This window comes from Schistocerca gregaria, chromosome 4 (assembly GCF_023897955.1).
Source record: "Schistocerca gregaria isolate iqSchGreg1 chromosome 4, iqSchGreg1.2, whole genome shotgun sequence".
Lineage (NCBI taxonomy): Eukaryota > Metazoa > Arthropoda > Insecta > Orthoptera > Acrididae > Schistocerca > Schistocerca gregaria.
Window position 1 is genome coordinate 26,554,014 of NC_064923.1, and position 27,050 is coordinate 26,581,063.

General features: G+C 45.8%; 17 non-coding genes across 17 annotated transcripts; all 17 read left to right on the forward strand.

The window, feature by feature from the left end:
• Window positions 1-1,247: 1,247 nt before the first annotated feature.
• Window positions 1,248-1,319, forward strand: Trnat-agu (transfer RNA threonine (anticodon AGU)). Its single transcript has one exon. It is a non-coding gene; the product is annotated as a tRNA-Thr (tRNA).
• Window positions 1,320-2,769: 1,450 nt separating this feature from the next.
• Trnaa-agc (transfer RNA alanine (anticodon AGC)) lies at window positions 2,770-2,841 on the forward strand. The gene has a single exon. It is a non-coding gene; the product is annotated as a tRNA-Ala (tRNA).
• A 1,444-nt stretch (window positions 2,842-4,285) lies between these two features.
• On the forward strand, window positions 4,286-4,357 carry Trnat-agu (transfer RNA threonine (anticodon AGU)). Its single transcript has one exon. It is a non-coding gene; the product is annotated as a tRNA-Thr (tRNA).
• Window positions 4,358-5,807: 1,450 nt separating this feature from the next.
• Window positions 5,808-5,879, forward strand: Trnaa-agc (transfer RNA alanine (anticodon AGC)). Its single transcript has one exon. It is a non-coding gene; the product is annotated as a tRNA-Ala (tRNA).
• A 1,444-nt stretch (window positions 5,880-7,323) lies between these two features.
• On the forward strand, window positions 7,324-7,395 carry Trnat-agu (transfer RNA threonine (anticodon AGU)). The gene has a single exon. It is a non-coding gene; the product is annotated as a tRNA-Thr (tRNA).
• Window positions 7,396-8,842: 1,447 nt separating this feature from the next.
• Trnat-agu (transfer RNA threonine (anticodon AGU)) lies at window positions 8,843-8,914 on the forward strand. Its single transcript has one exon. It is a non-coding gene; the product is annotated as a tRNA-Thr (tRNA).
• Window positions 8,915-10,349: 1,435 nt separating this feature from the next.
• Trnat-agu (transfer RNA threonine (anticodon AGU)) lies at window positions 10,350-10,421 on the forward strand. The gene has a single exon. It is a non-coding gene; the product is annotated as a tRNA-Thr (tRNA).
• A 1,439-nt stretch (window positions 10,422-11,860) lies between these two features.
• Trnat-agu (transfer RNA threonine (anticodon AGU)) lies at window positions 11,861-11,932 on the forward strand. The gene has a single exon. It is a non-coding gene; the product is annotated as a tRNA-Thr (tRNA).
• A 1,453-nt stretch (window positions 11,933-13,385) lies between these two features.
• Trnat-agu (transfer RNA threonine (anticodon AGU)) lies at window positions 13,386-13,457 on the forward strand. Its single transcript has one exon. It is a non-coding gene; the product is annotated as a tRNA-Thr (tRNA).
• Window positions 13,458-14,901: 1,444 nt separating this feature from the next.
• On the forward strand, window positions 14,902-14,973 carry Trnat-agu (transfer RNA threonine (anticodon AGU)). The gene has a single exon. It is a non-coding gene; the product is annotated as a tRNA-Thr (tRNA).
• Window positions 14,974-16,438: 1,465 nt separating this feature from the next.
• On the forward strand, window positions 16,439-16,510 carry Trnat-agu (transfer RNA threonine (anticodon AGU)). Its single transcript has one exon. It is a non-coding gene; the product is annotated as a tRNA-Thr (tRNA).
• Window positions 16,511-17,948: 1,438 nt separating this feature from the next.
• Window positions 17,949-18,020, forward strand: Trnat-agu (transfer RNA threonine (anticodon AGU)). Its single transcript has one exon. It is a non-coding gene; the product is annotated as a tRNA-Thr (tRNA).
• A 1,438-nt stretch (window positions 18,021-19,458) lies between these two features.
• Window positions 19,459-19,530, forward strand: Trnat-agu (transfer RNA threonine (anticodon AGU)). Its single transcript has one exon. It is a non-coding gene; the product is annotated as a tRNA-Thr (tRNA).
• Window positions 19,531-20,985: 1,455 nt separating this feature from the next.
• On the forward strand, window positions 20,986-21,057 carry Trnat-agu (transfer RNA threonine (anticodon AGU)). The gene has a single exon. It is a non-coding gene; the product is annotated as a tRNA-Thr (tRNA).
• A 1,456-nt stretch (window positions 21,058-22,513) lies between these two features.
• On the forward strand, window positions 22,514-22,585 carry Trnat-agu (transfer RNA threonine (anticodon AGU)). Its single transcript has one exon. It is a non-coding gene; the product is annotated as a tRNA-Thr (tRNA).
• A 1,459-nt stretch (window positions 22,586-24,044) lies between these two features.
• Trnat-agu (transfer RNA threonine (anticodon AGU)) lies at window positions 24,045-24,116 on the forward strand. The gene has a single exon. It is a non-coding gene; the product is annotated as a tRNA-Thr (tRNA).
• Window positions 24,117-25,568: 1,452 nt separating this feature from the next.
• Window positions 25,569-25,640, forward strand: Trnat-agu (transfer RNA threonine (anticodon AGU)). Its single transcript has one exon. It is a non-coding gene; the product is annotated as a tRNA-Thr (tRNA).
• The last annotated feature ends 1,410 nt before the right edge of the window (window positions 25,641-27,050 follow it).

Sequence of the window (27,050 nt, forward strand, 5' to 3'; positions counted from 1 at the left end):
CGGTCGTCGTCGTCGTCGTCGTCGTCGTCGTCGTCAACGTCGTCGTCGTCGCCGCCGCCGCCATTTCTACAGAAGTAGCAAATGGACATCGTAGCAAATGCGGCGAGGGACGCCCTGCCTTACATTTCCGAATGCACAAAGTGTGTGGTTTAGTTTCCCAGTCTATATTTGGTAGGTCTCGTAGCAGGTTGAATGTATCAAATGGGTGGGAAAGAGCAAGGGGCAGCGTCTGTGTAGAACGAAAACACAACTCCTCATTGGTGTGAGCGTTTTGAGATGAGTCGTATATAAGTTACACTTGTTTGTCAGTGACCGTGTGGCCTAATGGATAAGGCGTCGCACTTCGTATCTGAAGATTGCGTGTTTGATTCCTCTCTCGGTCGTGTTTTTCCAGATCTGAAAAAGAAACATACCGTTTTAGTGTAGCACTTGAGCAGTACGAAATCGTGTGAATGTTGCTGTTGACCATTCTCTGCTTGGAGGTGCTCTTCAGCTTAAAACACGCACAACAAGACCGGTGTTAACTAGCGAATTGGTTTGCATATTGCCGTCGCCGCGTGTTTTTGACTGGCACTTGCACATCTAAAATAACGTCGGAAAGTAACTCGTTCGGCTTATGAGTCACATCAAGTATGTGTGTTAATTTTGACGAAACTAGCTCTGCAGGTTGTCATGCAATTCTGTTACCTCTCAGAAATGATTATGAAATAAAAGTGAACTACGTGACGAGTGTGACGTTAGGAAAACATTTGGCAACATGGGGAGGTTCTGTATGGGACCAATCAACCCAAACGAGTACTGTGTGACGTGCTAACCGGCATATACTCACCGAGGCAGCGCGGCTAGCTCAGTCGGTAGAACATAAGGCTCTTAATCCCAGGGTCGTGGGTTCGAGCCCCACGTGGGGAGGAACGGAATTTTGTTCCTCTGCAGATGTAACTTACCGTTTTTCTGATTAACGTGATGTAATGGAAATAGCAACTTTAAACTTTGCCTACGTCTCCGTCAGTCGCTACGAAACTGTATTTGAAGGTGAAGGTGATTTTGTAGACATGTGTGAAAGACATGTTCTGAAATGCAAGTGGTGTTATTTGGAGAGCACTTCGTTTACGTGTCAGATGTGTAGGCAAGCAGTAATGGGTCGCCATAGCTGCAAATATTAGACGGTAATATGAAGTGTTGTCAGCTGAAGTCTGATGATCCAGACGACCGTAAGGATGAAGTACGCAAAAGTACCGCTAGGCCGCGCCTCTTTAGCTCAGTGGCAGAGCACTGGTCTAGTAAACCAGGGGTCGTGAGTTCGATCCTCACAGGAGGCAGACGAATTTTGGATATCAGTTGCGCGTCGTGGCCTTATAGCAAACAGTATCTGGGATGACAAATAATTAGCGAGAGGCGTTTTATTAAGAATTACTCTCAGATGTGATTAAGGAGAATGGCGCAGATAAAGCATTTGCCAAAGCGGTACAGCATAAGGTGGGATGGGACAGTCTGAAATATATTTTATAGATGTATTTCTCACATATCTCAGAGCCTTCCGCGGTTGTCGTCGTCGTCGTCGTCGTCGTCGTCGTCGTCGTCGCCACTTCTGCAGAAGTAGCAAATGGACATCGTAGCAAATGCGGCGAGGGACGCCCTGCCTTACATTTCCGAATGCACAAAGTGTGTGGTTTAGTTTCCCAGTCTATATTTGGTAGGTCTCGTAGCAGGTTGAATGTATCAAATGGGTGGGAAAGAGCAAGGGGCAGCGTCTGTGTAGAACGAAAACACAACTCCTCATTGGTGTGAGCGTTTTGAGATGAGTCGTATATAAGTTCCACTTGTTTGTCAGTGACCGTGTGGCCTAACGGATAAGGCGTCGGACTTCGTATCCGAAGATTGCGTGTTTGATTCCTCTCTCGGTCGTGTTTTTCCAGATCTGAAAAATAAACATACCGTTTTAGTGTAGCACTTGAGCAGTACGAAACCGTGTGAATGTTGCTGTTGACCATTTTCTGCTTGGAGATGCTCTTCAGCTTAAAACACGCACAACAAGACCGGTGTTAACTAGCGAATTGGTTTGCATATTGCCGTCGCCGCGTGTATTTGACTGGCACTTGCACATCTAAAATAACGTCGGAAAGTAACTCGTTCGGCTTATGAGTCACATCAAGTATGTGTGTTAATTTTGACGAAACTAGCTCTGCAGGTTGTCATGCAATTCTGTTACCTCTCAGAAATGATTATGAAATAAAAGTGAACTACGTGACGAGTGTGACGTTAGGAAAACATTAGGCAACATGGGGAGGTTCTGTATGGGACCAATCAACCCAAACGAGTACTGTGTGACGTGCTAACCAGCACATACTCAATGAGGCAGCGCGGCTAGCTCATTCGGTAGAACATAAGGCTCTTAATCCCAGGGTCGTGGGTTCGAGCCCCATGTGGGGAGGAACGGAATTTTGTTCCTCTGCAGATGTAACTTACCGTTTTTCTGATTAACGTGATGTAATGGAAATAGCAACTTTAAACTTTGCCTACGTCTCCGTCAGTCGCTACGAAACTGTATTTGAAGGTGAAGGTGATTTTGTAGACATGTGTGAAAGACATGTTCTGAAATGCAAGTGGTGTTATTTGGAGAGCACTTCGTTTACGTGTCAGATGTGTAGGCAAGCAGTAATGGGTAGCCATAGCTGCAAATATTAGACGGTAATATGAAGTGTTGTCAGCTGAAGTCTGATGATCCAGACGACCGTAAGGATGAAGTACGCAAAAGTACTGCTAGGCCGCGCCTCTTTAGCTCAGTGGCAGAGCACTGGTCTAGCAAACCAGGGGTCGTGAGTTCGATCCTCACAGGAGGCAGACGAATTTTGGATATCAGTTGCGCGTCGTGGCCTTATAGCAAACAGTATCTGGGATGACTAACAATTAGCGAGAGGCGTTTTATTAAGAATTACTCTCAGATGTGATTAAGGCGAATGGCGCAGATAAAGCATTTGCCAAAGCGGTACAGCATAAGGTGGGATGGGACAGTCTGAAATATATTTTATAGATGTATTTCTCACATATCTCAGAGCCTTCCGCGGTTGTCGTCGTCGTCGTCGTCGTCGTCGTCGCCGCCACTTCTGCAGAAGTAGCAAATGGACATCGTAGCAAATGTGGCGAGGGACGCCCTGCCTTACATTTCCGAATGCACAAAGTGTGTGGTTTAGTTTCCCAGTCTATATTTGGTAGGTCTCGTAGCAGGTTGAATGTATCAAATGGGTGGGAAAGAGCAAGGGGCAGCGTCTGTGTAGAACGAAAACACAACTCCTCAGTGGTGTGAGAGTTTTGAGATGAGTCGTATATAAGTTCCACTTGTTTGTCAGTGACCGTGTGGCCTAATGGATAAGGCGTCGGACTTCGTATCCGAAGATTGCGTGTTTGATTCCTCTCTCGGTCGTGTTTTTCCAGATCTGAAAAAGAAACATACCGTTTTAGTGTAGCACTTGAGCAGTACGAAACCGTGTGAATGTTGCTGCTGACCATTTTCTGCTTGGAGATGCTCTTCAGCTTAAAACACGCACAACAAGACCGGTGTTAACTAGCGAATTGGTTTGCATATTGCCGTCGCCGCGTGTTTTTGACTGGCACTTGCACATCTAAAATAACGTCGGAAAGTAACTCGTTCGGCTTATGAGTCACATCAAGTATGTGTGTTAATTTTGACGAAACTAGCGCTGCAGGTTGTCACGCAATTCTGTTACCTCTCAGAAATGATTATGAAATAAAAGTGAACTACGTGACGAGTGTGACGTTAGGAAAACATTAGGCAACATGGGGAGGTTCTGTATGGGACCAATCAAACCAAACGAGTACTGTGTGACGTGCTAACCAGCATTTACTCACCGAGGCAGCGCGGCTAGCTCATTCGGTAGAACATAAGGCTCTTAATCCCAGGGTCGTGGGTTCGAGCCCCACGTGGGGAGGAACGGAATTTTGTTCCTCTGCAGATGTAACTTACCGTTTTTCTGATTAACGTGATGTAATGGAAATAGCAACTTTAAACTTTGCCTACGTCTCCGTCAGTCGCTACGAAACTGTATTTGAAGGTGAAGGTGATTTTGTAGACATGTGTGAAAGACATGTTCTGAAATGCAAGTGGTGTTATTTGGAGAGCACTTCGTTTACGTGTCAGATGTGTAGGCAAGCAGTAATGGGTCGCCATAGCTGCAAATATTAGACGGTAATATGAAGTGTTGTCAGCTGAAGTCTGATGATCCAGACGACCGTAAGGATGAAGTACGCAAAAGTACCGCTAGGCCGCGCCTCTTTAGCTCAGTGGCAGAGCACTGGTCTAGTAAACCAGGGGTCGTGAGTTCGATCCTCACAGGAGGCAGACGAATTTTGGATATCAGTTGCGCGTCGTGGCCTTATAGCAAACAGTATCTGGGATGACAAATTATTAGCGAGAGGCGTTTTATTAAGAATTACTCTCAGATGTGATTAAGGAGAATGGCGCAGATAAAGCATTTGCCAAAGCGGTACAGCATAAGGTGGGATGGGACAGTCTGAAATATATTTTATAGATGTATTTCTCACATATCTCAGAGCCTTCCGCGGTTGTCGTCGTCGTCGTCGTCGTCGTCGTCGTCGTCGTCGCCACTTCTGCAGAAGTAGCAAATGGACATCGTAGCAAATGCGGCGAGGGACGCCCTGCCTTACATTTCCGAATGCACAAAGTGTGTGGTTTAGTTTCCCAGTCTATATTTGGTAGGTCTCGTAGCAGGTTGAATGTATCAAATGGGTGGGAAAGAGCAAGGGGCAGCGTCTGTGTAGAACGAAAACACAACTCCTCATTGGTGTGAGCGTTTTGAGATGAGTCGTATATAAGTTCCACTTGTTTGTCAGTGACCGTGTGGCCTAACGGATAAGGCGTCGGACTTCGTATCCGAAGATTGCGTGTTTGATTCCTCTCTCGGTCGTGTTTTTCCAGATCTGAAAAATAAACATACCGTTTTAGTGTAGCACTTGAGCAGTACGAAACCGTGTGAATGTTGCTGTTGACCATTTTCTGCTTGGAGATGCTCTTCAGCTTAAAACACGCACAACAAGACCGGTGTTAACTAGCGAATTGGTTTGCATATTGCCGTCGCCGCGTGTATTTGACTGGCACTTGCACATCTAAAATAACGTCGGAAAGTAACTCCTTCGGCTTATGAGTCACATCAAGTATGTGTGTTAATTTTGACGAAACTAGCTCTGCAGGTTGTCATGCAATTCTGTTACCTCTCAGAAATGATTATGAAATAAAAGTGAACTACGTGACGAGTGTGACGTTAGGAAAACATTAGGCAACATGGGGAGGTTCTGTATGGGACCAATCAACCCAAACGAGTACTGTGTGACGTGCTAACCAGCACATACTCAATGAGGCAGCGCGGCTAGCTCATTCGGTAGAACATAAGGCTCTTAATCCCAGGGTCGTGGGTTCGAGCCCCATGTGGGGAGGAACGGAATTTTGTTCCTCTGCAGATGTAACTTACCGTTTTTCTGATTAACGTGATGTAATGGAAATAGCAACTTTAAACTTTGCCTACGTCTCCGTCAGTCGCTACGAAACTGTATTTGAAGGTGAAGGTGATTTTGTAGACATGTGTGAAAGACATGTTCTGAAATGCAAGTGGTGTTATTTGGAGAGCACTTCGTTTACGTGTCAGATGTGTAGGCAAGCAGTAATGGGTAGCCATAGCTGCAAATATTAGACGGTAATATGAAGTGTTGTCAGCTGAAGTCTGATGATCCAGACGACCGTAAGGATGAAGTACGCAAAAGTACTGCTAGGCCGCGCCTCTTTAGCTCAGTGGCAGAGCACTGGTCTAGCAAACCAGGGGTCGTGAGTTCGATCCTCACAGGAGGCAGACGAATTTTGGATATCAGTTGCGCGTCGTGGCCTTATAGCAAACAGTATCTGGGATGACTAACAATTAGCGAGAGGCGTTTTATTAAGAATTACTCTCAGATGTGATTAAGGCGAATGGCGCAGATAAAGCATTTGCCAAAGCGGTACAGCATAAGGTGGGATGGGACAGTCTGAAATATATTTTATAGATGTATTTCTCACATATCTCAGAGCCTTCCGCGGTTGTCGTCGTCGTCGTCGTCGTCGTCGTCGCCGCCACTTCTGCAGAAGTAGCAAATGGACATCGTAGCAAATGTGGCGAGGGACGCCCTGCCTTACATTTCCGAATGCACAAAGTGTGTGGTTTAGTTTCCCAGTCTATATTTGGTAGGTCTCGTAGCAGGTTGAATGTATCAAATGGGTGGGAAAGAGCAAGGGGCAGCGTCTGTGTAGAACGAAAACACAACTCCTCAGTGGTGTGAGAGTTTTGAGATGAGTCGTATATAAGTTCCACTTGTTTGTCAGTGACCGTGTGGCCTAATGGATAAGGCGTCGGACTTCGTATCCGAAGATTGCGTGTTTGATTCCTCTCTCGGTCGTGTTTTTCCAGATCTGAAAAAGAAACATACCGTTTTAGTGTAGCACTTGAGCAGTACGAAACCGTGTGAATGTTGCTGCTGACCATTTTCTGCTTGGAGATGCTCTTCAGCTTAAAACACGCACAACAAGACCGGTGTTAACTAGCGAATTGGTTTGCATATTGCCGTCGCCGCGTGTTTTTGACTGGCACTTGCACATCTAAAATAACGTCGGAAAGTAACTCGTTCGGCTTATGAGTCACATCAAGTATGTGTGTTAATTTTGACGAAACTAGCGCTGCAGGTTGTCACGCAATTCTGTTACCTCTCAGAAATGATTATGAAATAAAAGTGAACTACGTGACGAGTGTGACGTTAGGAAAACATTAGGCAACATGGGGAGGTTCTGTATGGGACCAATCAAACCAAACGAGTACTGTGTGACGTGCTAACCAGCATTTACTCACCGAGGCAGCGCGGCTAGCTCATTCGGTAGAACATAAGGCTCTTAATCCCAGGGTCGTGGGTTCGAGCCCCACGTGGGGAGGAACGGAATTTTGTTCCTCTGCAGATGTAACTTACCGTTTTTCTGATTAACGTGATGTAATGGAAATAGCAACTTTAAACTTTGCCTACGTCTCCGTCAGTCGCTACGAAACTGTATTTGAAGGTGAAGGTGATTTTGTAGACATGTGTGAAAGACATGTTCTGAAATGCAAGTGGTGTTATTTGGAGAGCACTTCGTTTACGTGTCAGATGTGTAGGCAAGCAGTAATGGGTGGCCATAGCTGCAAATATTAGACGGTAATATGAAGTGTTGTCAGCTGAAGTCTGATGATCCAGACGACCGTAAGGATGAAGTACGCAAAAGTACCACTAGGCCGCGCCTCTTTATCTCAGTGGCAGAGCACTGGTCTAGTAAACCAGGGGTAGTGAGTTCGATCCTCACAGGAGGCAGACGAATTTTGGATATCAGTTGCGCGTCGTGGCCTTATAGCAAACAGTATCTGGGATGACTAACAATTAGCGAGAGGCGTTTTATTAAGAATTACTCTCAGATGTGATTAAGGCGAATGGCGCAGATAAAGCATTTGCCAAAGCGGTACAGCATAAGGTGGGATGGGACAGTCTGAAATATATTTTATAGATGTATTTCTCACACATCTCAGAGCCTTCCGCGGTTGTCGTCGTCGTCGTCGTCGTCGCCGCCGCCGCCGCCATTTCTACAGAAGTAGCAAATGGACATCGTAGCAAATGCGGCGAGGGACGCCCTGCCTTACATTTCCGAATGCACAAAGTGTGTGGTTTAGTTTCCCAGTCTATATTTGGTAGGTCTCGTAGCAGGTTGAATGTATCAAATGGGTGGGAAAGAGCAAGGGGCAGCGTCTGTGTAGAACGAAAACACAACTCCTCATTGGTGTGAGCGTTTTGAGATGAGTCGTATATAAGTTACACTTGTTTGTCAGTGACCGTGTGGCCTAATGGATAAGGCGTCGCACTTCGTATCTGAAGATTGCGTGTTTGATTCCTCTCTCGGTCGTGTTTTTCCAGATCTGAAAAAGAAACATACCGTTTTAGTGTAGCACTTGAGCAGTACGAAATCGTGTGAATGTTGCTGTTGACCATTTTCTGCTTGGAGATGCTCTTCAGCTTAAAACACGCACAACAAGACCGGTGTTAACTAGCGAATTGGTTTGCATATTGCCGTCGCCGCGTGTTTTTGACTGGCACTTGCACATCTAAAATAACGTCGGAAAGTAACTCGTTCGGCTTATGAGTCACATCAAGTATGTGTGTTAATTTTGACGAAACTAGCTCTGCAGGTTGTCATGCAACTCTGTTACCTCTCAGAAATGATTATGAAATAAAAGTGAACTACGTGACGAGTGTGACGTTAGGAAAACATTAGGCAACATGGGGAGGTTCTGTATGGGACCAATCAACCCAAACGAGTACTGTGTGACGTGCTAACCGGCATAAACTCACCGAGGCAGCGCGGCTACCTCAGTCGGTAGAACATAAGGCTCTTAATCCCAGGGTCGTGGGTTCGAGCCCCACGTGGGGAGGAACGGAATTTTGTTCCTCTGCAGATGTAACTTACCGTTTTTCTGATTAACGTGATGTAATGGAAATAGCAACTTTAAACTTTGCCTACGTCTCCGTCAGTCACTACGAAACTGTATTTGAAGGTGAAGGTGATTTTGTAGACATGTGTGAAAGACATGTTCTGAAATGCAAGTGGTGTTATTTGGAGAGCACTTCGTTTACGTGTCAGATGTGTAGGCAAGCAGTAATGGGTCGCCATAGCTGCAAATATTAGACGGTAATATGAAGTGTTGTCAGCTGAAGTCTGATGATCCAGACGACCGTAAGGATGAAGTACGCAAAAGTACCGCTAGGCCGCGCCTCTTTAGCTCAGTGGCAGAGCACTGGTCTAGTAAACCAGGGGTCGTGAGTTCGATCCTCACAGGAGGCAGACGAATTTTGGATATCAGTTGCGCGTCGTGGCCTTATAGCAAACAGTATCTGGGATGACAAATAATTAGCGAGAGGCGTTTTATTAAGAATTACTCTCAGATGTGATTAAGGAGAATGGCGCAGATAAAGCATTTGCCAAAGCGGTACAGCATAAGGTGGGATGGGACAGTCTGAAATATATTTTATAGATGTATTTCTCACATATCTCAGAGCCTTCCGCGGTTGTCGTCGTCGTCGTCGCCGCCGCCACTTCTGCAGAAGTAGCAAATGGACATCGTAGCAAATGCGGCGAGGGACGCCCTGCCTTACATTTCCGAATGCACAAAGTGTGTGGTTTAGTTTCCCAGTCTATATTTGGTAGGTCTCGTAGCAGGTTGAATGTATCAAATGGGTGGGAAAGAGCAAGGGGCAGCGTCTGTGTACAACGAAAACACAACTCCTCATTGGTGTGAGCGTTTTGAGATGAGTCGTATATAAGTTCCACTTGTTTGTCAGTGACCGTGTGGCCTAATGGATAAGGCGTCGGACTTCGTATCCGAAGATTGCGTGTTTGATTCCTCTCTCTGTCGTGTTTTTCCAGATCTGAAAAAGAAACATACCGTTTTAGTGTAGCACTTGAGCAGTACGAAACCGTGTGAATGTTGCTGTTGACCATTTTCTGCTTGGAGATGCTCTTCAGCTTAAAACACGCACAACAAGACCGGTGTTAACTAGCGAATTGGTTTGCATATTGCCGTCGCCGCGTGATTTTGACTGGCACTTGCACATCTAAAATAACATCGGAAAGTAACTCGTTCGGCTTATGAGTCACATCAAGTATGTGTGTTAATTTTGACGAAACTAGCTCTGCATGTTGTCATGCAATTCTGTTACCTCTCAGAAATGATTATGAAATAAAAGTGAACTACGTGACGAGTGTGACGTTAGTAAAACATTAGGCAACATGGGGAGGTTCTGTATGGGACCAATCAACCCAAACGAGTACTGTGTGACGTGCTAACCGGCATATACTCACCGAGGCAGCGCGGCTACCTCAGTCGGTAGAACATAAGGCTCTTAATCCCAGGGTCGTGGGTTCGAGCCCCACGTGGGGAGGAACGGAATTTTGTTCCTCTGCAGATGTAACTTACCGTTTTTCTGATTAACGTGATGTAATGGAAATAGCAACTTTAAACTTTGCCTACGTCTCCGTCAGTCGCTACGAAACTGTATTTGAAGGTGAAGGTGATTTTGTAGACATGTGTGAAAGACATGTTCTGAAATGCAAGTGGTGTTATTTGGAGAGCACTTTGTTTACGTGTCAGATGTGTAGCCAAGCAGTAATGGGTCGCCATAGCTGCAAATATTAGACGGTAATATGAAGTGTTGTCAGCTGAAGTCTGATGATCCAGACGACCGTAAGGATGAAGTACGCAAAAGTACCGCTAGGCCGCGCCTCTTTAGCTCAGTGGCAGAGCACTGGTCTAGTAAACCAGGGGTCGTGAGTTCGATCCTCACAGGAGGCAGACGAATTTTGGATATCAGTTGCGCGTCGTGGCCTTATAGCAAACAGTATCTGGGATGACTAACAATTAGCGAGAGGCGTTTTATTAAGAATTACTCTCAGATGTGATTAAGGCGAATGGCGCAGATAAAGCATTTGCCAAAGCGGTACAGCATAAGGTGGGATGGGACAGTCTGAAATATATTTTATAGATGTATTTCTCACATATCTCAGAGCCTTCCGCGGTTGTCGTCGGTTCGTCGTCGCCGCCGCCGCCACTTCTGCAGAAGTAGCAAATGGACATCGTAGCAAATGCGGCGAGGGACGCCCTGCCTTACATTTCCGAATGCACAAAGTGTGTGGTTTAGTTTCCCAGTCTATATTTGGTAGGTCTCGTAGCAGGTTGAATGTATCAAATTAGTGGGAAAGAGCAAGGGGCAGCGTCTGTGTAGAACGAAAACACAACTCCTCAGTGGTGTGAGGGTTTTGAGATGAGTCGTATATAAGTTCCACTTGTTTGTCAGTGACCGTGTGGCCTAATGGATAAGGCATCGGACTTCGTATCCGAAGATTGCGTGTTTGATTCCTCTCTCGGTCGTGTTTTTCCAGATCTGAAAAAGAAACATACCGTTTAGTGTAGCACTTGAGCAGTACGAAACCGTGTGAATGTTGCTGTTGACCATTTTCTGCTTGGAGATGCTCTTCAGCTTAAAACACGCACAACAAGACCGGTGTTAACTAGCGAATTGGTTTGCATATTGCCGTCGCCGCGTGTTTTTGACTGGCACTTGCACATCTAAAATAACGTCGGAAAGTAACTCGTTCGGCTTATGAGTCACATCAAGTATGTGTGTTAATTTTGACGAAACTAGCTCTGCAGGTTGTCATGCAATTCTGTTACCTCTCAGAAATGATTATGAAATAAAAGTGAACTACGTGACGAGTGTGACGTTAGGAAAACATTAGGCAACATGGGGAGGTTCTGTATGGGACCAATCAACCCAAACGAGTACTGTGTGACGTGCTAACCAGCACATACTCAATGAGGCAGCGCGGCTAGCTCATTCGGTAGAACATAAGGCTCTTAATCCCAGGGTCGTGGGTTCGAGCCCCACGTGGGGAGGAACGGAATTTTGTTCCTCTGCAGATGTAACTTACCGTTTTTCTGATTAACGTGATGTAATGGAAATAGCAACTTTAAACTTTGCCTACGTCTCCGTCAGTCGCTACGAAACTGTATTTGAAGGTGAAGGTGATTTTGTAGACATGTGTGAAAGACATGTTCTGAAATGCAAGTGGTGTTATTTGGAGAGCACTTCGTTTACGTGTCAGATGTGTAGGCAAGCAGTAATGGGTCGCCATAGCTGCAAATATTAGACGGTAATATGAAGTGTTGTCAGCTGAAGTCTGATGATCCAGACGACCGTAAGGATGAAGTACGCAAAAGTACCGCTAGGCCGCGCCTCTTTAGCTCAGTGGCAGAGCACTGGTCTAGTAAACCAGGGGTCGTGAGTTCGATCCTCACAGGAGGCAGACGAATTTTGGATATCAGTTGCGCGTCGTGGCCTTATAGCAAACAGTATCTGGGATGACTAACAATTAGCGAGAGGCGTTTTATTAAGAATTACTCTCAGATGTGATTAAGGCGAATGGCGCAGATAAAGCATTTGCCAAAGCGGTACAGCATAAGGTGGGATGGGACAGTCTGAAATATATTTTATAGATGTATTTCTCACATATCTCAGAGCCTTCCGCGGTTGTCGTCGTCGTCGTCGTCGTCGTCGTCGTCGTCGCCGCCACCACTTCTGCAGAAGTAGCAAATGGACATCGTAGCAAATGCGGCGAGGGACGCCCTGCCTTACATTTCCGAATGCACAAAGTGTGTGGTTTAGTTTCCTAGTCTATATTTGGTAGGTCTCGTAGCAGGTTGAATGTATCAAATGGGTGGGAAAGAGCAAGGGGCAGCGTCTGTGTAGAACGAAAACACAACTCCTCAGTGGTGTGAGCGTTTTGAGATGAGTCGTATATAAGTTCCACTTGTTTGTCAGTGACCGTGTGGCCTAATGGATAAGGCGTCGGACTTCGTATCCGAAGATTGCGTGTTTGATTCCTCTCTCGGTCGTGTTTTTCCAGATCTGAAAAAGAAACATACCGTTTTAGTGTAGCACTTGAGCAGTACGAAACCGTGTGAATGTTGCTGTTGACCATTTTCTGCTTGGAGATGCTCTTCAGCTTAAAACACGCACAACAAGACCGGTGTTAACTAGCGAATTGGTTTGCATATTGCCGTCGCCGCGTGCTTTTGACTGGCACTTGCACATCTAAAATAACGTCGGAAAGTAACTCGTTCGGCTTATGAGTCACATCAAGTATGTGTGTTAATTTTGACGAAACTAGCTCTGCAGGTTGTCATGCAATTCTGTTACCTCTCAGAAATGATTATGAAATAAAAGTGAACTACGTGACGAGTGTGACGTTAGGAAAACATTAGGCAACATGGGAAGGTTCTGTATGGGACCAATCAAACCAAACGAGTACTGTGTGACGTGCTAACCGGCATATATTCACCGAGGCAGCGCGGCTAGCTCAGTCGGTAGAACATAAGGCTCTTAATCCCAGGGTCGTGTGTTCGAGCCCCACGTGGGGAGAAACGGAATTTTGTTCCTCTGCAGATGTAACTTACCGTTTTTCTGATTAACGTGATGTAATGGAAATAGCAACTTTAAACTTTGCCTACGTCTCCGTCAGTCGCAAGGAAACTGTATTTGAAGGTGAAGGTGATTTTGTAGACATGTGTGAAAGACATGTTCTGAAATGCAAGTGGTGTTATTTGGAGAGCACTTCGTTTACGTGTCAGATGTGTAGGCAAGCAGTAATGGGTCGCCATAGCTGCAAATATTAGACGGTAATATGAAGTGTTGTCAGCTGAAGTCTGATGATCCAGACGACCGTAATGATGAAGTACGCAAAAGTACCGCTAGGCCGCGCCTCTTTAGCTCAGTGGCAGAGCACTGGTCTAGTAAACCAGGGGTCGTGAGTTCGATCCTCACAGGAGGCAGACGAATTTTGGATATCAGTTGCGCGTCGTGGCCTTATAGCAAACAGTATCTGGGATGACTAACAATTAGCGAGAGGCGTTTTATTAAGAATTACTCTCAGATGTGATTAAGGCGAATGGCGCAGATAAAGCATTTGCCAAAGCGGTACAGCATAAGGTGGGATGGCACAGTCTGAAATATATTTTATAGATGTATTTCTCACATATCTCAGAGCCTTCCGCGGTTGTCGTCGTCGTCGTCGTCGTCGTCGTCGCCGCCACTTCTGCAGAAGTAGCAAATGGACATCGTAGCAAATGCGGCGAGGGACGCCCTGCCTTACATTTCCGAATGCACAAAGTGTGTGGTTTAGTTTCCCAGTCTATATTTGGTAGGTCTCGTAGCAGGTTGAATGTATCAAATGGGTGGGAAAGAGCAAGGGGCAGCGTCTGTGTAGAACGAAAACACAACTCCTCATTGGTGTGAGCGTTTTGAGATGAGTCGTATATAAGTTCCACTTGTTTATCAGTGACCGTGTGGCCTAATGGATAAGGCGTCGGACTTCGTATCTGAAGATTGCGTGTTTGATTCCTCTCTCGGTCGTGTTTTTCCAGATCTGAAAAAGAAACATACCGTTTTAGTGTAGCACTTGAGCAGTACGAAACCGTGTGAATGTTGCTGTTGACCATTTTCTGCTTGGAGATGCTCTTCAGCTTAAAACACGCACAACAAGACCGGTGTTAACTAGCGAATTGGTTTGCACATTGCCGTCGCCGCGTGTTTTTGACTGGCACTTGCACATCTAAAATAACGTCGGAAAGTAACTCGTTCGGCTTATGAGTCACATCAAGTATGTGTGTTAATTTTGACGAAACTAGCTCTGCAGGTTGTCATGCAATTCTGTTACCTCTCAGAAATGATTATGAAATAAAAGTGAACTACGTGACGAGTGTGACGTTAGGAAAACATTAGGCAACATGGGGAGGTTCTGTATGGGACCAATCAACCCAAACGAGTACTGTGTGACGTGCTAACCGGCATATACTCACTGAGGCAGCGCGGCTAGCTCAGTCGGTAGAATATAAGGTTCTTAATCCCAGGGTCGTGGGTTCGAGCCCCACGTGGGGAGGAACGGAATTTTGTTCCTCTGCAGATGTAACTTACCGTTTTTCTGATTAACGTGATGTAATGGAAATAGCAACTTTAAACTTTGCCTACGTCTCCGTCAGTCGCTACGAAACTGTATTTGAAGGTGAAGGTGATTTTGTAGACATGTGTGAAAGACATGTTCTGAAATGCAAGTGGTGTTATTTGGAGAGCACTTCGTTTACGTGTCAGATGTGTAGGCAAGCAGTAATGGGTCGCCATAGCTGCAAATATTAGACGGTAATATGAAGTGTTGTTAGCTGAAGTCTGATGATCCAGACGACCGTAAGGATGAAGTACGCAAAAGTACCGCTAGGCCGCGCCTCTTTAGCTCAGTGGCAGAGCACTGGTCTAGTAAACCAGGGGTCGTGAGTTCGATCCTCACAGGAGGCAGACGAATTTTGGATATCAGTTGCGCGTCGTGGCCTTATAGCAAACAGTATCTGGGATGACTAACAATTAGCGAGAGGCGTTTTATTAAGAATTACTCTCAGATGTGATTAAGGCGAATGGCGCAGATAAAGCATTTGCCAAAGCGGTACAGCATAAGGTGGGATGGGACAGTCTGAAATATATTTTATAGATGTATTTCTCACATATCTCAGAGCCTTCCGCGGTTGTCGTCGTCGTCGTCGTCGTCGTCGTCGTCGTCGTCGTCGCCGCCGCCGCCGCCACTTCTGCAGAAGTAGCAAATGGACATCGTAGCAAATGCGGCGAGGGACGCCCTGCCTTACATTTCCGAATGCACAAAGTGTGTGATTTAGTTTCCCAGTCTATATTTGGTAGGTCTCGTAGCAGGTTGAATGTATCAAATGGGTGGGAAAGAGCAAGTGGCAGCGTCTGTGTAGAACGAAAACACAACTCCTCATTGGTGTGAGCGTTTTGAGATGAGTCGTATATAAGTTACACTTGTTTGTCAGTGACCGTGTGGCCTAATGGATAAGGCGTCGGACTTCGTATCTGAAGATTGCGTGTTTGATTCCTCTCTCGGTCGTGTTTTTCCAGATCTGAAAAAGAAACATACCGTTTTAGTGTAGCACTTGAGCAGTACGAAACCGTGTGAATGTTGCTGTTGACCATTTTCTGCTTGGAGATGCTCTTCAGCTTAAAACACGCACAACAAGACCGGTGTTAACTAGCGAATTGGTTTGCACATTGCCGTCGCCGCGTGTTTTTGACTGGCACTTGCACATCTAAAATAACGTCGGAAAGTAACTCGTTCGGCTTATGAGTCACATCAAGTATGTGTGTTAATTTTGACGAAACTAGCTCTGCAGGTTGTCATGCAATTCTGTTACCTCTCAGAAATGATTATGAAATAAAAGTGAACTACGTGACGAGTGTGACGTTAGGAAAACATTAGGCAACATGGGGAGGTTCTGTATGGGACCAATCAACCCAAACGAGTACTGTGTGACGTGCTAACCGGCATATACTCACCGAGGCAGCGCGGCTAGCTCAGTCGGTAGAACATAAGGCTCTTAATCCCAGGGTCGTGGGTTCGAGCCCCACGTGGGGAGGAACGGAATTTTGTTCCTCTGCAGATGTAACTTACCGTTTTTCTGATTAACGTGATGTAATGGAAATAGCAACTTTAAACTTTGCCTACGTCTCCGTCAGTCGCTACGAAACTGTATTTGAAGGTGAAGGTGATTTTGTAGACATGTGTGAAAGACATGTTCTGAAATGCAAGTGGTGTTATTTGGAGAGCACTTCGTTTACGTGTCAGATGTGTAGCCAAGCAGTAATGGGTCGCCATAGCTGCAAATATTAGACGGTAATATGAAGTGTTGTCAGCTGAAGTCTGATGATCCAGACGACCGTAAGGATGAAGTACGCAAAAGTACCGCAAGGCCGCGCCTCTTTAGCTCAGTGTCAGAGCACTGGTCTAGTAAACCAGGGGTCGTGAGTTCGATCCTCACAGGAGGCAGACGAATTTTGGATATCAGTTGCGCGTCGTGGCCTTATAGCAAACAGTATCTGGGATGACTAACAATTAGCGAGAGGCGTTTTATTAAGAATTACTCTCAGATGTGATTAAGGCGAATGGCGCAGATAAAGCATTTGCCAAAGCGGTACAGCATAAGGTGGGATGGGACAGTCTGAAATATATTTTATAGATGTATTTCTCACATATCTCAGAGCCTTCCGCGGTTGTCGTCGTCGTCGTCGTCGTCGCCGCCACTTCTGCAGAAGTAGCAAATGGACATCGTAGCAAATGCGGCGAGGGACGCCCTGCCTTACATTTCCGAATGCACAAAGTGTGTGGTTTAGTTTCCCAGTCTATATTTGGTAGGTCTCGTAGCAGGTTGAATGTATCAAATTGGTGGGAAAGAGCAAGGGGCAGCGTCTGTGTAGAACGAAAACACAACTCCTCAGTGGTGTGAGGGTTTTGAGATGAGTCGTATATAAGTTCCACTTGTTTGTCAGTGACCGTGTGGCCTAATGGATAAGGCGTCGGACTTCGTATCCGAAGATTGCGTGTTTGATTCCTCTCTCGGTCGTGTTTTTCCAGATCTGAAAAATAAACATACCGTTTTAGTGTAGCACTTGAGCAGTACGAAACCGTGTGAATGTTGCTGTTGACCATTTTCTGCTTGGAGATGCTCTTCAGCTTAAAACACGCACAACAAGACCGGTGTTAACTAGCGAATTGGTTTGCATATTGCCGTCGCCGCGTGTTTTTGACTGGCACGTGCACATCTAAAATAACGTCGGAAAGTAACTCGTTCGGCTTATGAGTCACATCAAGTATGTGTGTTAATTTTGACGAAACTAGCTCTGCAGGTTGTCATGCAATTCTGTTACCTCTCAGAAATGATTATGAAATAAAAGTGAACTACGTGACGAGTGTGACGTTAGGAAAACATTAGGCAACATGGGGAGGTTCTGTATGGGACCAATCAACCCAAACGAGTACTGTGTGACGTGCTAACCAGCATATACTCACCGAGGCAGCGCGGCTAGCTCAGTCGGTAGAACATAAGGCTCTTAATCCCAGGGTCGTGTGTTCGAGCCCCACGTGGGGAGGAACGGAATTTTGTTCCTCTGCAGATGTAACTTACCGTTTTTCTGATTAACGTGATGTAATGGAAATAGCAACTTTAAACTTTGCCTACGTCTCCGTCAGTCGCTACGAAACTGTATTTGAAGGTGAAGGTGATTTTGTAGACATGTGTGAAAGACATGTTCTGAAATGCAAGTGGTGTTATTTGGAGAGCACTTCGTTTACGTGTCAGATGTGTAGGCAAGCAGTAATGGGTCGCCATAGCTGCAAATATTAGACGGTTATATGAAGTGTTGTCAGCTGAAGTCTGATGATCCAGACGACCGTAAGGATGAAGTACGCAAAAGTACCGCTAGGCCGCGCCTCTTTAGCTCAGTGGCAGAGCACTGGTCTAGTTAACCAGGGGTCGTGAGTTCGATCCTCACAGGAGGCAGACGAATTTTGGATATCAGTTGCGCGTCGTGGCCTTATAGCAAACAGTATCTGGGATGACTAACAATTAGCGAGAGGCGTTTTATTAAGAATTACTCTCAGATGTGATTAAGGCGAATGGCGCAGATAAAGCATTTGCCAAAGCGGTACAGCATAAGGTGGGATGGGACAGTGTGAAATATATTTTATAGATGTATTTCTCACATATCTCAGAGCCTTCCGCGGTTGTCGTCGTCGTCGTCGTCGTCGCCGCCACTTCTGCAGAAGTAGCAAATGGACATCGTAGCAAATGCGGCGAGGGACGCCCTGCCTTACATTTCCGAATGCACAAAGTGTGTGGTTTAGTTTCCCAGTCTATATTTGGTAGGTCTCGTAGCAGGTTGAATGTATCAAATGGGTGGGAAAGAGCAAGGGGCAGCGTCTGTGTAGAACGAAAACACAACTCCTCATTGGTGTGAGCGTTTTGAGATGAGTCGTATATAAGTTACACTTGTTTGTCAGTGACCGTGTGGCCTAATGGATAAGGCGTCGGACTTTGTATCCGAAGATTGCGTGTTTGATTCCTCTCTCGGTCGTGTTTTTCCAGATCTGAAAAAGAAACATACCGTTTTAGAGTAGCACTTGAGCAGTACGAAACCGTGTGAATGTTGCTGTTGACCATTTTCTGCTTGGAGATGCTCTTCAGCTTAAAACACGCACAACAAGACCGGTGTTAACTAGCGAATTGGTTTGCATATTGCCGTCGCCGCGTGTTTTTGACTGGCACTTGCACATCTAAAATAACGTCGGAAAGTAACTCGTTCGGCTTATGAGTCACATCAAGTATGTGTGTTAATTTTGACGAAACTAGCTCTGCAGGTTGTCATGCAATTCTGTTACATCTCAGAAATGATTATGAAATAAAAGTGAACTACGTGACGAGTGTGACGTTAGGAAAACATTAGGCAACATGGGGAGGTTCTGTATGGGACCAATCAACCCAAACGAGTACTGTGTGACGTGCTAACCAGCAAATACTCACCGAGGCAGCGCGGCTAGATCAGTCGGTAGAACATAAGGCTCTTAATCCCAGGGTCGTGGGTTCGAGCCCCACGTGGGGAGGAACGGAATTTTGTTCCTCTGCAGATGTAATTTACCGTTTTTCTGATTAACGTGATGTAATGGAAATAGCAACTTTAAACTTTGCCTACGTCTCCGTCAGTCGCTACGAAACTGTATTTGAAGGTGAAGGTGATTTTGTAGACATGTGTGAAAGACATGTTCTGAAATGCAAGTGGTGTTATTTGGAGAGCACTTCGTTTACGTGTCAGATGTGTAGGCAAGCAGTAATGGGTCGCCATAGCTGCAAATATTAGACGGTAATATGAAGTGTTGTCAGCTGAAGTCTGATGATCCAGACGACCGTAAGGATGAAGTAATCAAAAGTACCGCTAGGCCGCGCCTCTTTAGCTCAGTGGCAGAGCACTGGTCTAGTAAACCAGGGGTCGTGAGTTCGATCCTCACAGGAGGCAGACGAATTTTGGATATCAGTTGCGCGTCGTGGCCTTATAGCAAACAGTATCTGGGATGACTAACAATTAGCGAGAGGCGTTTTATTAAGAATTACTCTCAGATGTGATTAAGGCGAATGGCGCAGATAAAGCATTTGCCAAAGCGGTACAGCATAAGGTGGGATGGCACAGTCTGAAATATATTTTATAGATGTATTTCTCACATATCTCAGAGCCTTCCGCGGTTGTCGTCGTCGTCGTCGTTGTCGTCGTCGTCGTCGCCGCCGCCGCCACTTCTGCAGAAGTAGCAAATGGACATCGTAGCAAATGCGGCGAGGGACGCCCTGCCTTACATTTCCGAATGCACAAAGTGTGTGGTTTAGTTTCCCAGTCTATATTTGGTAGGTCTCGTAGCAGGTTGAATGTATCAAATGGGTGGAAAAGAGCTAGGGGCAGCGTCTGTGTAGAAGGAAAACACAACCCCTCAGTGGTGTGAGCGTTTTGAGATGAGTCGTATATAAGTTCCACTTGTTTGTCAGTGACCGTGTGGCCTAATGGATAAGGCGTCGGACTTCGTATCCGAAGATTGCGTGTTTGATTCCTCTCTCGGTCGTGTTTTTCCAGATCTGAAAAAGAAACATACCGTTTTAGTGTAGCACTTGAGCAGTACGGAACCGTGTGAATGTTGCTATTGACCATTTTCTGCTTGGAGATGCTCTTCAGCTTAAAACACGCACAACAAGACCGGTGTTAACTAGCGAATTGGTTTGCATATTGCCGTCGCCGCGTGTTTTTGACTGGCACTTGCACATCTAAAATAACGTCGGAAAGTAACTCGTTCGGCTTATGAGTCACATCAAGTATGTGTGTTAATTTTGACGAAACTAGCTCTGCAGGTTGTCATGCAATTCTGTTACCTCTCAGAAATGATTATGAAATAAAAGTGAACTACGTGACGAGTGTGACGTTAGGAAAACATTAGGCAACATGGGAAGGTTCTGTATGGGACCAATCAAACCAAACGAGTACTGTGTGACGTGCTAACCGGCATATACTCACCGAGGCAGCGCGGCTAGCTCAGTCGGTAGAACATAAGGCTCTTAATCCCAGGGTCGTGTGTTCGAGCCCCACGTGGGGAGAAACGGAATTTTGTTCCTCTGCAGATGTAACTTACCGTTCTTCTGATTAACGTGATGTAATGGAAATAGCAACTTTAAACTTTGCCTACGTCTCCGTCAGTCGCTCGAAACTGTATTTGAAGGTGAAGGTGATTTTGTAGACATGTGTGAAAGACATGTTCTGAAATGCAAGTGGTGTTATTTGGAGAGCACTTCGTTTACGTGTCAGATGTGTAGGCAAGCAGTAATGGGTCGCCATAGCTGCAAATATTAGACGGTAATATGAAGTGTTGTCAGCTGAAGTCTGATGATCCAGACGACCGTAAGGATGAAGTACGCAAAAGTACCGCTAGGCCGCGCCTCTTTAGCTCAGTGTCAGAGCACTGGTCTAGTAAACCAGGCGTCGTGAGTTCGATCCTCACAGGAGGCAGACGAATTTTGGATATCAGTTGCGCGTCGTGGCCTTATAGCAAACAGTATCTGGGATGACTAACAATTAGCGAGAGGCGTTTTATTAAGAATTACTCTCAGATGTGATTAAGGCGAATGGCGCAGATAAAGCATTTGCCAAAGCGGTACAGCATAAGGTGGGATGGGACAGTGTGAAATATATTTTATAGATGTATTTCTCACATATCTCAGAGCCTTCCGCGGTTGTCGTCGTCGTCGTCGTCGTCGTCGTCGTCGTCGTCGCCGCCGCCACTGCTGCAGAAGTAGCAAATGGACATCGTAGCAAATGCGGCGAGGGACGCCCTGCCTTACATTTCCGAATGCACAAAGTGTGTGGTTTAGTTTCCCAGTCTATATTTGGTAGGTCTCGTAGCAGGTTGAATGTATCAAATGGGTGGGAAAGAGCAAGGGGCAGCGTCTGTGTAGAACGAAAACACAACTCCTCATTGGTGTGAGCGTTTTGAGATGAGTCGTATATAAGTTACACTTGTTTGTCAGTGACCGTGTGGCCTAATGGATAAGGCGTCGGACTTCGTATCCGAAGATTGCGTGTTTGATTCCTCTCTCGGTCGTGTTTTTCCAGATCTGAAAAAGAAACATACCGTTTTAGTGTAGCACTTGAGCAGTACGAAACCGTGTGAATGTTGCTGTTGACCATTTTCTGCTTGGAGATGCTCTTCAGCTTAAAACACGCACAACAAGACCGGTGTTAACTAGCGAATTGGTTTGCATATTGCCGTCGCCGCGTGTTTTTGACTGGCACTTGCACATCTAAAATAACGTCGGAAAGTAACTCGTTCGGCTTATGAGTCACATCAAGTATGTGTGTTAATTTTGACGAAACTAGCTCTGCAGGTTGTCATGCAATTCTGTTACCTCTCATAAATGATTATGAAATAAAAGTGAACTACGTGACGAGTGTGACGTTAGGAAAACATTAGGCAACATGGGGAGGTTCTGTATGGGACCAATCAACCCAAACGAGTACTGTGTGACGTGCTAACCGGCATATACTCACCGAGGCAGCGCGGCTAGCTCAGTCGGTAGAACATAAGGCTCTTAATCCCAGGGTCGTGGGTTCGATCCCCACGTGGGGAGGAACGGAATTTTGTTCCTCTGCAGATGTAACTTACCGTTTTTCTGATTAACGTGATGTAATGGAAATAGCAACTTTAAACTTTGCCTATGTCTCCGTCAGTCGCTACGAAACTGTATTTGAAGGTGAAGGTGATTTTGTAGACATGTGTGAAAGACATGTTCTGAAATGCAAGTGGTGTTATTTGGAGAGCACTTCGTTTACGTGTCAGATGTGTAGCCAAGCAGTAATGGGTCGCCATAGCTGCAAATATTAGACGGTAATATGAAGTGTTGTCAGCTGAAGTCTGATGATCCAGACGACCGTAAGGATGAAGTACGCAAAAGTACCGCTAGGCCGCGCCTCTTTAGCTCAGTGTCAGAGCACTGGTCTAGTAAACCAGGGGTCGTGAGTTCGATCCTCACAGGAGGCAGACGAATTTTGGATATCAGTTGCGCGTCGTGGCCTTATAGCAAACAGTATCTGGGATGACTAACAATTAGCGAGAGGCGTTTTATTAAGAATTACTCTCAGATGTGATTAAGGCGAATGGCGCAGATAAAGCATTTGCCAAAGCGGTACAGCATAAGGTGGGATGGCACAGTCTGAAATATATTTTATAGATGTATTTCTCACATATCTCAGAGCCTTCCGTGGTTGTCGTCGTCGTCGTCGTCGTCGTCGCCGTCGCCGCCGCCGCCGCCGCCACTTCTGCAGAAGTAGCAAATGGACATCGTAGCAAATGCGGCGAGGGACGCCCTGCCTTACATTTCCGAATGCACAAAGTGTGTGGTTTAGTTTCCCAGTCTATATTTGGTAGGTCTCGTAGCAGGTTGAATGTATCAAATGGGTGGGAAAGAGCAAGGGGCAGCGTCTGTGTAGAACGAAAACACAACTCCTCAGTGGTGTGAGCGTTTTGAGATAAGTCGTATATAAGTTCCACTTGTTTGTCAGTGACCGTGTGGCCTAATGGATAAGGCGTCGGACTTTGTATCCGAAGATTGCGTGTTTGATTCCTCTCTCGGTCGTGTTTTTCCAGATCTGAAAAAGAAACATACCGTTTTAGAGTAGCACTTGAGCAGTACGAAACCGTGTGAATGTTGCTGTTGACCATTTTCTGCTTGGAGATGCTCTTCAGCTTAAAACACGCACAACAAGACCGGTGTTAACTAGCGAATTGGTTTGCATATTGCCGTCGCCGCGTGTTTTTGACTGGCACTTGCACATCTAAAATAACGTCGGAAAGTAACTCGTTCGGCTTATGAGTCACATCAAGTATGTGTGTTAATTTTGACGAAACTAGCTCTGCAGGTTGTCATGCAATTCTGTTACATCTCAGAAATGATTATGAAATAAAAGTGAACTACGTGACGAGTGTGACGTTAGGAAAACATTAGGCAACATGGGGAGGTTCTGTATGGGACCAATCAACCCAAACGAGTACTGTGTGACGTGCTAACCAGCAAATACTCACCGAGGCAGCGCGGCTAGATCAGTCGGTAGAACATAAGGCTCTTAATCCCAGGGTCGTGGGTTCGAGCCCCACGTGGGGAGGAACGGAATTTTGTTCCTCTGCAGATGTAATTTACCGTTTTTCTGATTAACGTGATGTAATGGAAATAGCAACTTTAAACTTTGCCTACGTCTCCGTCAGTCGCTACGAAACTGTATTTGAAGGTGAAGGTGATTTTGTAGACATGTGTGAAAGACATGTTCTGAAATGCAAGTGGTGTTATTTGGAGAGCACTTCCTTTACGTGTCAGATGTGTAGGCAAGCAGTAATGGGTCGCCATAGCTGCAAATATTAGACGGTAATATGAAGTGTTGTCAGCTGAAGTCTGATGATCCAGACGACCGTAAGGATGAAGTACGCAAAAGTACCGCTAGGCTGCGCCTCTTTAGCTCAGTGGCAGAGCACTGGTCTAGTAAACCAGGGGTCGTGAGTTCGATCCTCACAGGAGGCAGACGAATTTTGGATATCAGTTGCGCGTCGTGGCCTTATAGCAAACAGTATCTGGGATGACTAACAATTAGCGAGAGGCGTTTTATTAAGAATTACTCTCAGATGTGATTAAGGCGAATGGCGCAGATAAAGCATTTGCCAAAGCGGTACAGCATAAGGTGGGATGGGACAGTCTGAAATATATTTTATAGATGTATTTCTCACATATCTCAGAGCCTTCCGCGGTTGTCGTCGTCGTCCTCGTCGTCGTCGTCGTCGTCGTCGCCGCCACTTCTGCAGAAGTAGCAAATGGACATCGTAGCAAATGCGGCGAGGGACGCCCTGCCTTACATTTCCGAATGCACAAAGTGTGTGGTTTAGTTTCCCAGTCTATCTTTGGTAGGTCTCGTAGCAGGTTGAATGTATCAAATGGGTGGGAAAGAGCAAGGGGCAGCGTCTGTGTAGAACGAAAACACAACTCCTCAGTGGTGTGAGCGTTTTGAGATGAGTCGTATATAAGTTCCACTTGTTTGTCAGTGACCGTGTGGCCTAATGGATAAGGCGTCGTACTTCGTATCCGAAGATTGCGTGTTTGATTCCTCTCTCGGTCGTGTTTTTCCAGATCTGAAAAAGAAACATACCGTTTTAGTGTAGCACTTGAGCAGTACGAAACCGTGTGAATGTTGCTGTTGACCATTTTCTGCTTGGAGATGCTCTTCAGCTTAAAACACGCACAACAAGACCGGTGTTAACTAGCGAATTGGTTTGCATATTGCCGTCGCCGCGTGTTTTTGACTGGCACTTGCACATCTAAAATAACGTCGGAAAGTAACTCGTTCGGCTTATGAGTCACATCAAGTATGTGTGTTAATTTTGACGAAACTAGCTCTGCAGGTTGTCATGCAATTCTGTTACCTCTCAGAAATGATTATGAAATAAAAGTGAACTACGTGACGAGTGTGACGTTAGGAAAACATTAGGCAACATGGGGAGGTTCTGTATGGGACCAATCAACCAAAACGAGTACTGTGTGACGTGCTAACCGGCATATACTCACCGAGGCAGCGCGGCTAGCTCAGTCGGTAGAACATAAGGCTCTTAATCCCAGGGTCGTGGGTTCGAGCCCCACGTGGGGAGGAACGGAATTTTGTTCCTCTGCAGATGTAACTTACCGTTTTTCTGATTAACGTGATGTAATGGAAATAGCAACTTTAAACTTTGCCTACGTCTCCGTCAGTCGCTCGAAACTGTATTTGAAGGTGAAGGTGATTTTGTAGACATATGTGAAAGACATGTTCTGAAATGCAAGTGGTGTTATTTGGAGAGCACGTCCTTTACGTGTCAGATGTGTAGGCAAGCAGTAATGGGTCGCCATAGCTGCAAATATTAGACGGTAATATGAAGTGTTGTCAGCTGAAGTCTGATGATCCAGACGACCGTAAGGATGAAGTACGCAAAAGTACCGCTAGGCCGCGCCTCTTTAGCTCAGTGGCAGAGCACTGGTCTAGTATACCAGGGGTCGTGAGTTCGATCCTCACAGGAGGCAGACGAATTTTGGATATCAGTTGCGCGTCGTGGCCTTATAGCAAACAGTATCTGGGATGACTAACAATTAGCGAGAGGCGTTTTATTAAGAATTACTCTCAGATGTGATTAAGGCGAATGGCGCAGATAAAGCATTTGCCAAAGCGGTACAGCATAAGGTGGGATGGGACAGTCTGCAATATATTTTATAGATGTATTTCTCACATATCTCAGAGCCTTCCGCGCTTGTCGTCGTCGTCGTCGTCGTCGTCGCCGCCACTTCTGCAGAAGTAGCAAATGGACATCGTAGCAAATGCGGCGAGGGACGCCCTGCCTTACATTTCCGAATGCACAAAGTGTGTGGTTTAGTTTCCCAGTCTATCTTTGGTAGGTCTCGTAGCAGGTTGAATGTATCAAATGGGTGGGAAAGAGCAAGGGGCAGCGTCTGTGTAGAACGAAAACACAACTCCTCAGTGGTGTGAGCGTTTTGAGATGAGTCGTATATAAGTTCCACTTGTTTGTCAGTGACCGTGTGGCCTAATGGATAAGGCGTCGTACTTCGTATCCGAAGATTGCGTGTTTGATTCCTCTCTCGGTCGTGTTTTTCCAGATCTGAAAAAGAAACATACCGTTTTAGTGTAGCACTTGAGCAGTACGAAACCGTGTGAATGTTGCTGTTGACCATTTTCTGCTTGGAGATGCTCTTCAGCTTAAAACACGCACAACAAGACCGGTGTTAACTAGCGAATTGGTTTGCATATTGCCGTCGCCGCGTGTTTTTGACTGGCACTTGCACATCTAAAATAACGTCGGAAAGTAACTCGTTCGGCTTATGAGTCACATCAAGTATGTGTGTTAATTTTGACGAAACTAGCTCTGCAGGTTGTCATGCAATTCTGTTACCTCTCAGAAATGATTATGAAATAAAAGTGAACTACGTGACGAGTGTGACGTTAGGAAAACATTAGGCAACATGGGGAGGTTCTGTATGGGACCAATCAACCCAAACGAGTACTGTGTGACGTGCTAACCGGCATATACTCACCGAGGCAGCGCGGCTAGCTCAGTCGGTAGAACATAAGGCTCTTAATCCCAGGGTCGTGGGTTCGAGCCCCACGTGGGGAGGAACGGAATTTTGTTCCTCTGCAGATGTAACTTACCGTTTTTCTGATTAACGTGATGTAATGGAAATAGCAACTTTAAACTTTGCCTACGTCTCCGTCAGTCGCTACGAAACTGTATTTGAAGGTGAAGGTGATTTTGTAGACATGTGTGAAAGACATGTTCTGAAATGCAAGTGGTGTTATTTGGAGAGCACTTCGTTTACGTGTCAGATGTGTAGCCAAGCAGTAATGGGTCGCCATAGCTGCAAATATTAGACGGTAATATGAAGTGTTGTCAGCTGAAGTCTGATGATCCAGACGACCGTAAG